Here is a 9,271-nt window from a genome sequence, read left to right as displayed (position 1 = left end):
CTGCCGGGCCTAGTCCTGAGCGGGCACTGGCTGGATGGAGTTGGAGCTGTGCGTGTGGGTCCCTGCCAGTAGCTTGGGTTTGGGGCAGTGGCGGCAGAAACTGAAAGCAGCTTTCTTTGCCTGCGCAGCCTGGGGAGGCAGTTCAGGCGCACCCCGCTGCATGCCCAGAGGCAGCGGGATGCACCAGAGGCTAGACAGTGATTGGGCAAGACAGGATTGAGGTACCTGCCAAGGGGCAGACTGAGTCCCTCCATGGGCCACATCTGCCCATGCTACTCATGGTGTTTCATATGGAACAGGTTTTAGGAGCAGAGTATCTGGAAGGAGGACTACTGTTGTAAAACTGTCCGTCTCCCTGCAGCTGTCTCCCCACACAGATTTGTGGCGCTGAGCAGCCGTAATAGGCTGGTGCCCTGCCCATGGCGTTTTCCCTCCCCCCTCAAGGCCAGTGCCCCTCGCTCCCCTTTTCTATGCTGATGCTGAAACCTGTCTAGAGAGCAGGTTGCAAAGCACCACACTTTCATTTTTTAAGCAGAAAAAGAAACGAAAAAACCTGTTGTTGTTCAGGAAGCACCGCAGGACATCAGTTCAACTTCAGGGGAGTTTGAGATGTGTGGTATACAGATTCTCACCTGTGCAGGAGGGAGGAGGAGGCTAACAGCAGATTGTCTCCACTTTGCAAATGTCTTTTAAAGCTTTCCTCTGTTCACATCGAATGTTTACGTGTGGTTTTTGCTTTGTTTTTTAAATGGATATTCCGATACGTGTCAAGCAGATTGGCGTCGCTGGAAGTTTGGGAATGGGAGCGAATCCGTTTTCCAGCGGACTTGGGAGATGTCAATGAGCGGGGGCCCGTGTCCCTGGAAAAAATACAACTCTGGAAGGGAAGAGCACTGCTCATCTCTTTCCCTGCCCACCTGGGAATGCTCCTTGTCCTGTTTTGTTTCTTTTACTCTGCTGTCTAGACCGATTTTTAATTTACAAAGGTTCACAAAACCAAAAATCAGTTGGTGTTTTAAGCTGCTTTTTTCCCACCTTTTCAGGAAGCAGTTACTCATCTTTGGTCTTGCCTGGTATTGAAGGCTGGAGAAACAGATTCTTATTGTACTTTCTCAGGCCATTGCTTGTGATGTAAATGCAGGCTTATTACTTGTTAACAGTTGCAAAGAGCATGTTCATCTAACACAGGAGGTACATGGTCCCACTAGGGACCTCTTACTGGACTTGGTGCTGGCGACAGGGGATGACCTGGTAGGGAATTGACTGACTCGAGGTAACCTAGGGGACAGTGACCATCCATTGATTGGATTCACTATCTGGCACAGGGTGGGAAAAATAACCAGTAGGGTAGGAGTGCTAGACTTCAGTGTGGTCAGGAGATTAGTTAGCGAGGCGCTGAAGGACAAGAGCACTGTTAAGATGGGAGTCCAGGAATGGGAGTTGTTCCTAAAGGGAGCAATCCTACAGGTGTAGGAGAAGATGATCCCGTTGCACACGAGAGGGGAAAGAGGGGCCAAGAAACCCTCTTGGCTGAACAGCAAAATGCAGGAAAACCTAGGGGCAAAAAAGAGGCATATAGACAGTGGAAGCATGTGAGATTTACCAAGGTGGAGTATACCTACTTGGCCTGCACTTGCAGGGAGGCAGTTAGAAAGGGTGAAGCAGAAATGGAGCTTGGGCTGGCAACAAAAATTAAAAACAAGTAAAGTCTTTCTTTAGGTGTATAAGGAGTAAAAAGAAGGTGCCATGGTAGCATAGGAACCCTACAGGACAAAGTAGGGTAAATAGTGATAGGTGGGGTGAGCGGGGCAAGGTTGAGCTCTTCAGTGAGTTTTTTGCTTCTGTATTCCTGAACATGGAACAGGACAGGTCTCCCAGTTGGATGCTAGACAGGCATAAAAGGGACACCAGCCCACCAAGTGTTTGTGCCAACTTGGTGAAGAGGCACTTGGAAAGACTGGGTGTGTTTAAGTCAGCAGACCCACGTGATCTTCATCCAAGGGTGCCAAAGGATTTGGCAGCATTATAGGAGAGCCCCGACACAGCTGTTTGAGCACTCGTGGCACTCGGGTCAGGTCCCAGAGGGCTGGAAAAGGGCCAGTGCGGTCCCTACCTTTAAGAAGGGAAAGGAGGATCCGGGTAACTAGACACCAGTTAGTCTCACTTCTGTTCTGAGGAAAACCTTTGAAAACATTAAGCATCACATTTGTGGGAGTCCTGGAAGGTGGGGGGATGCTGAAGGGCAGTGAGCACATATTCATAGCAGGTAGATCCTGCCTGACTAACCTTGTTTCTTTTTATGACCAGGTCACAAAATGCTTACACACAGGAATTGAGGTAGATGTCATCTACTTGCATTTTAAGAAGGCCTTCAATATGGTATCTCATTCTAATGTCATTAATAAACTGAGCCGCTGTCACGTAGATGATTACACGATCAGGTGGGTGGCAAAATGGCTCAGCGTCATACCCAGAGAATGGCGGTGGATGGGTCGGTATCGACCTGGAAAGATGTGGGCAGTGGAGTCTGACAAGGCTCGGTCCTTGGACCTGTGCTGTTTAATGTCTTCGTGAGTCACTTGGATGAGGGCGTGGAAAGCACTCTGTCCAAATATGCAGATGATACCAAATTTATGGGTAACGTTAACATGCTAAATCAGAGGTCCTCAAACTGTGGTCTCTGGACCAGCGCTGGTCCACAAGCTCCATGTAGGTGGTCCTCAGAAAGGTTGCAGAACAATTGAGAATCTCTGCATTTGGCCCTGCAGTTGATTACTTTTTTTTCCGGTGACGGAGATTAAGCGGTCCGCTGAGACCCTCGGCAATTTTCAAGCGGTCCGTGCAAAACAAAGTTTGAGAGCCGGTGCGCTAGAGGGTTGGGACCAAATCTGTGGGCACCTGGGCAGGTTGGAAAAATGGGCAGACCAGAATAGGATGCAGTTGAACAAAGACAAGTGCAAAGTGCTGCACCTAGGGAGAAGGAATCACCGGCACGCTTACAGGCTGCGGGAGGGCTTTCTCAGCATCAGAGCAGCGGAAAGGGATCTCGGAGTCAGCGTTGATACCGAGATGAGCGTGAGTTGTCAACGTGACAAAGCGATTGGTAAAGCTAACTGCACTTCATCATGTGTTCGCAGGTGCAGGACAAACAGGTCCAGGGAGGTGATGCTTACCCTCTACGCGACATTGGTCGAGCTGCAGTTGGAGTACTCTGTCCGGTTTTGGACGCCACACTTCAAGAGGGATGTGGACAACCTTGTGAGGGTTCAGAGGAGGGCAAAAGTATATCTATTATAGAAAATAACATGCAGTATATTTAGTTACATCAATTGCCACACTGCTAGCTAAAGATAAACCTATGATATACCATATAGGGATCATTTATGTACGGTCTGTTAGCTCCTTTTAGGACTTGTGCTTTGTTTAATTGTGTTTGACGGTTTCCTTTACTTGCTGACCAAGTTAGTTGTCGCAGCTGCGAAGGTTCACGCTGCGGTTACTCGGAACAAAGCCTTGGCCCTTGTGCTTAACAGCGTAAGTGCGGCTCAGCCTAGGCACCTTGAAAATGGCCGAGGCTGGCAGCAGGGTCATCTTATCGCTATCTGTGCTGGGGTTAACAGCGTGAGCATTTTACCTTGCGTGAAAGTGTCTGATGTGCGTCTGCCCTTTCTCACAGGCTAGTCCTTGCGCTCCTGTCCTTGGAACCAGCTTATCGGCGAGGAAGCGCAGCGTGACATTCGGAACCAAAAGGCCCGGAGTAGAAGGGCCCCCGACATCCGTCGCATCTGCAACGGGTCCCTGCGTGAGCTACTGAGAAACGAGCGTTTGGGGCCCGCGCCGGTCTCTCGGAAACATCCGAGCCAGCCCTGGCAGCAGGTGCCTGCGCGTTCCTGCCTCGTACGCGGTCAGGGAACGCTACGCACCAGCAGTTGCCTCGGCTTCTGACCGGACGCACGCCGTTTGCTTGCAAGCATCCAAAGCTAGCACCTCCAGCGGCTGCAGCTGTTGCTTCCCAACTACTAGGAGAGCCTTGCAAAAGCAATGGCCTGCCCCTGGGCCAGGCTGATACCAGTGGCTGAGACCCAGAGACTTGCTGTTGTACCTCCCGGTGTCTGGATTAGGTGTCGAGCACTTGGAACTCTGGCAGCTTCAGCACATATTAACCTCTCGTCCTCCTGTGGCCAACACCACGGAGCCCGTGACCCTAATGTTTCTGTCAGCCTCTGTCCCACCCTTCCCCTGAAGGCCTCCCGTGAAATCCCTTGTCCCATCACAGTCTGCAGGTTGGCTCCAGCGGTATTTCCCAGCTGCACGTGGAGAGTTGCAAGGGAGGTGGGGAAGAGTTTTATGCCTCCATACTCTTTACTTGTTTCAGCCTGAAGCTGTTTGTTTATCTCAGGGCCTTTTTTTCCTCTCTCTCCTCCTCTGTCTGTGCTTCTGCTGTGTAGCCACTGCCTCCTGTGTATGTGGGAAGGTGATGTAAGGGGGTGCACAGTTACCCTTAAGAAGGAGCAATTTTTCTATGGAGTTAAGCTGAAACTGCTGTACAGAGCGTCTTGCAAAGTGCCTCCGGGTCTGCAGCGGTAGAAGGTATATGGGGTAAGGCACAGAGCTGAGGGAATTGCACTGTGTTGCCCTCTGTGAGCTTCCTGGGAAACACTTGGGGCGGGGGGGTGGGGGTGCGGTTCCTGTAGGTGCCTGGGCAGTGCAACCATTTTTCTTCCATGCCCATGGGGTGTGGGTGCAGGTTTCCCCCTGGGTGACATGACACTGCCAGTGCAGGCCCAGTCACCTGAGCGTAGAGCCAGGGGGGACTTTATGGTATGGTTGGGTTTGAACTACAAAGGAGCAGGGACCAGGATGCACGGGTGTCAGAGATGTGTTCCAGACCAGGTGAGGGATGCATGCAGGTCCGTGGCAGCGTCCTAGGGCAGGGCAGGGCACTGGGGGGTCCCTGTGCTTCTGGCTAGTGCGGGAAGAGCCTGGTGCTGGGGGTGCTCTGTGCTGCTGCCCACCAGCCCGTGCTTCTGGGATGCTTTGGTGCCCCTGACTCCCAGCCCGCAGCCTCTGCTTGTCTTGTGTTGCCCTCACTCCTGACCTGCAGCCTTGTCCTCACGGAAAAGATCAGTCCCAAATGCGACTCAGGTGGGTGAACAGGTGATCCAGGGCTGCGTTTGGTGGGGGAGCGGGGGCAACGTGTCCCCTAAGTCCACGGTGGCATGCGGTTGTGTCCCTCACTGGTGCTGTGTGGGCTGGGGCTGTGGTCCCACTGTTCCCGAAAGCAACGGGTTGCACCTGCTGGGCTGCAGAGGCCCCGGGGCGAGGGCAGCAGGGAGGGAGCCCGAGTCTGCAGTGGGCAGCCTGCCCCTGCCCTGCACACAGGATTGTGGGCACGGGTTCCCGCTGCCCCTCGGGAATGTGCACAGCTGTGAGGAACCCCTCACCCAGCCTGAGCCCGCAGCAGGCAGGCAGTGGGTGGGGGGAGCTGGGCTTTGGTCTGCTGCAGCAGCCGCTGTCTCCTGCCGGGCAGGGTGCCGTGGACACGGGTCCCTGGCCCCATAGTGCTGGCAGCTGGGGGCCCCCTCTGGTAGAGCTGGGGGCCAGGAGGTTGGGCGGAGTGGGGAGTTGAGGGGCTTTTCATTTTAATCAGACATTTTGGTGTTTTTATTTGAGAATTAGTGGGGTTATCTATCAGAGATTTTGCCTTTTTTTTTTTTTATCAGGGAAAAGCAGGATGCCTCGTCATTAGAGCAGCACGTGGGAGCCAGGGCCTGCAGCGTTATCAGGCGTGGGGTGGACACGCGGTTCCCGGTGTCAGTCAGAGCCCGGTGGGTGGCGGGCACGCTCCGCAGCAGCACCCGGGCTCCGGCGCTGCCGTGCGCTCTGGACACGAGGGGCAGCTCTGAGCCGGCACGTGTGGGGCCGTCTGCAAGGCTGGCTCGGGGCAGAGCAGACCGGGGTGCTGTGCGCGGCCCTCGGGGCTGTCAGGCAGCCGCTTGCCCAGCGGGGGCATCAGCGCTGCAGGCGGGATCCCCCATGGCCACGTGCGGGGCAGGGCACGGGGGGGCGGGCGGGTGTTTTGTGCACGGTGCCGCAGCTCGGCCCCTTCCTCCTCGAGCTGGAGCTGGCGGGACGCTGCTCCGCCCCGCTCCGCTTGGCCCTGGGCGCGCTGCTCGCCCCGCGCCCCCCGCACGGGGTCGGAGCCGCCGCTCTCCTGGGGCGCCTGGTGCGGCCTCGCCTCGCCCGGCCTCGTTGCGCGGCGGGGCAGCGCGGTGCGGGCGGGCAGGCCCCGGCGCCGGACGGACCCGGGGGAGGGGGTGGAAATGTGCCTGTGAGCAGGGGCGTGGAGCTGTGTGAGCACCGGGGGGGTTTCATGTTGCCCGTTTTGTGTGGGGGGCTTGGGAGACATTTTTTGTGGCAGTGTGATGATCTTTTTGGTGGGAAGTTGGTCCTTTAGTGTGGCGATTTGGAGGTGGTTTGTGGAAATGTGTGAAATATGGTGGTATCGGGAGAATTGTGTGAGGAGTTGGGACCTGTATTTGGAAATTGTGGAAATGTGATTGTTTGGGGGGAATTTGGTCATGGTGTGTGGTGATATAGTGCCTTGTTTGGAAATACTGCTATTTTGTGTGGAAACGTCATGGTTTGGGAACCTTGTGGAAATGTGTGTGGAAATCTGGTGATTTTGTGTGGAAGTGGTGTGGTAATTTTAGGGTGATTTGGGAACTGTTTGTGCGACTGGCGTGTTGTGGGACCTGTGGACAATTGTATGGGGATTGGTTCACTGTATGGAAATACGGCTGTGTTGTGGGGGGAAAATGGTCTGGGGATTTGGAAACCCTTTTTGTGGGCTCGTGTGTGGGCTTGTGGTGGTTTGTGTGTGGAAAACCAGACATCCTTTGTGGTGACTTGGGGGCATTTTTGTGGCAATGTTTGGAGATGTTTTGTGACGTTGGGAGAGGTCTGTGGGGATTTGGGACGTTTATTTGGGGAGTGTGTGGAAATGTTAAAATGTTGTGAGAAACTGGTGATGGTGTGTGGTACTAAAGGACGTTGTTTCTTGGAAAATGTGATTTTTGTGTGGAAAACTAGTGATTTAGGAACTCTGTGGAGATGTCTGTGGAAATGTGGTGATTATGCCAGTGAGAAGTGGTGTGGTAGTTTTAGGGTAATTTGGGAACTGTTTGTGCAACTGATGTTCGTGGGAGCTGTGGAAATGTGCGTGCATGGGAATATGGTTGTGTTGTGTGGGGGAAACGGTGTGGGGATTTGGAAACGTTTTTTGAGGGCATGTGGCGACTTTTGTGTGGAAAACAGTTTGTTCTGTGTGGTGATTTGAGAACCCCCTTTTTATCTGGAAGTGCTGATTTGTTTGGTGGGAGGCGAGTCATTTTGTGGTAATTTGGTGATGCGTTGGTGGAAAGGTGTGGGGAAACGTGGTATTGGGAGAATTCTGTGGGGACTGGGGAGCGTGTCTGTGGAAATGTGCTTTTTTGTGGAAGACGTGATGGTGTGTGGTGAAAAAGGATCTGTTTTGGAAATGTGATTTTTTTTGCGTGGAAAACTGGTGATCTGGCACAGGTGTACATGGAAATGTGAGTGGAAATATCTGGTGATTTTTTTGTGTGTGTGGAAAATGGTCTGGTAATATTAGGGTGATTTAGGAACCGTTTTTGTGGAACTTGTATGTTGTGGGATGTGTGGAATAGTTTTTGGTGACTGGGTAAGTGTGGAAATATGCTTGTGTTGTGTGAGGGAAATGGTGGGCAGGGGTTGGAAAAATTTCTGTGGGCATGTGTGTGCCTGTGTTTGGACACGTGGTGGTTTCCATGTTGAAAACTGGCCCTGATTTTGAAAACCCTTTTTCTGGCAGTGTGGTAGGGTGTTGGGTTTTTTTGAGTGGGAGTTTGGTCATTTTGTGTGGCGATATGGAAGTTTTTTTGTAGAAACGTTTGGGGAAATATGGTGGTTTTGGGAGAGTTCTGTGGTGCTTTGGGAACTTTTTCCTGGAAATGTTTGGAAATGTGATTTTTGTTGTGGAATTTAGGACCTAGAGGTATACAGGACATTTGTTTGGGACTATAGGGGTTTTGCGTGGAAATATGATGATTTAATTTTTAGAAAATGGTGTGGTAACTTTAGGGTGATTTGGGAACTGTTTTGTGCGACCTGTGGAAAATCGTGTGGCGATGGGGTAAGCATATGGAAATATGGGTATGTTGTATGAGGGAAAATGCATGGTGATTTGGAAACCTTTTTTGTAGTAGTGCGTGTAGAAAAGTGTGATTTTGTGTGTGTGTGTGGTCATTTGATAAGTCTGAACGGGAATGTGCTGGGCTGGCCCACGGGGGTCATTTCATCCGCTGCGGTGCGTTTAACGGTGCATGTCTTCTCACTAATGAAACGGTCTAACGTGGGTCTTCCCTTTCTTTCCAACTGCTCCTTGTGCACCTGTTCATGGGAGCAGTGTCAGCGAGGAGCTGCAGCGTGAAAGAAGTGGGACTTGGAAATATCCAAGGGACCATGGGTAACAGGTGAGTGTGTTTCTGCCTTAAACACTCTGATGGGGCAAAATGCACCCGCAGCTGCTTATGCTTCTGCCTGGAGGTGCATCATCTGTGTGTCACTCCCCATTTATGGGGGCCTCAATTCACCTCCTCCCGCCACACCTGATTTACATGTGGGGACCCACTCTCCAGCCTGTGGGCAGGCATGTACCTGTGTACATGGTCACATGCACATAGCACCCCTTTGTGACCCCTCCTCCTGTTCCCCTGAGCACCTTGCAGGATGGAAGTCTGGCAGCCTGCAAGGAGAAACCCACCATTGGTCATGCTGTTCCCCTTTAGAGGTGAAAATCTGGATTTTTCTCATTTAAAGGAGAAAATCTGGGGGGCTGGGTATCAGCAAATAAAAACCTAGGTTTTCTGACTAGCCCAGGGATTGACGCGACACTCGGTTCGAGGAGTGACGGAAAGGCTTTATTTACTACAAGTATTTAAGATCAAGTCAGGCAAATCCAAACCAAATCAAAGTCCAGTAATTAGCTGTAAGGTGATGATTTCTTGCCAAACAGGTGACAAAGAGGCGGTCTGTTTCCCTTCACCTTGTAGAGTAAGTTGGGCGCGTCGGCAAGCCGTGTCAGAGAGATTTTTCACTCCTGAAGTGTGCGTGTGCTGTTTTACTTTTTATCCCCTTACTTTAGCATCTTCAAAGCATTCTTTTAGTTGTGTAAATTAAGATGGAGTCCCAAACGGTAACCGACAGGAAA

General features: G+C 52.1%; 1 long non-coding RNA gene across 2 annotated transcripts; it reads left to right on the top strand.

Annotated features, from left to right (window-relative positions):
• Window positions 1-403: 403 nt before the first annotated feature.
• On the top strand, window positions 404-4,680 carry LOC132246569 (uncharacterized). Of its 2 annotated transcripts, none has more exons than XR_009457964.1 (3): window positions 404-2,441; window positions 3,138-3,258; window positions 3,677-4,680. It is a non-coding gene; the product is annotated as an uncharacterized LOC132246569 (long non-coding RNA). The 2 variants fall into 2 exon arrangements; XR_009457963.1 differs by having other exon boundaries at window positions 3,138-3,282.
• The last annotated feature ends 4,591 nt before the right edge of the window (window positions 4,681-9,271 follow it).

The sequence above is a fragment of the Alligator mississippiensis genome, chromosome 16 (genome assembly GCF_030867095.1).
Source record: "Alligator mississippiensis isolate rAllMis1 chromosome 16, rAllMis1, whole genome shotgun sequence".
NCBI classification, from domain to species: Eukaryota; Metazoa; Chordata; order Crocodylia; family Alligatoridae; genus Alligator; species Alligator mississippiensis.
Note: the sequence above shows the minus strand (reverse complement) of the source record. Positions and strands in the feature narration are given on the sequence as shown.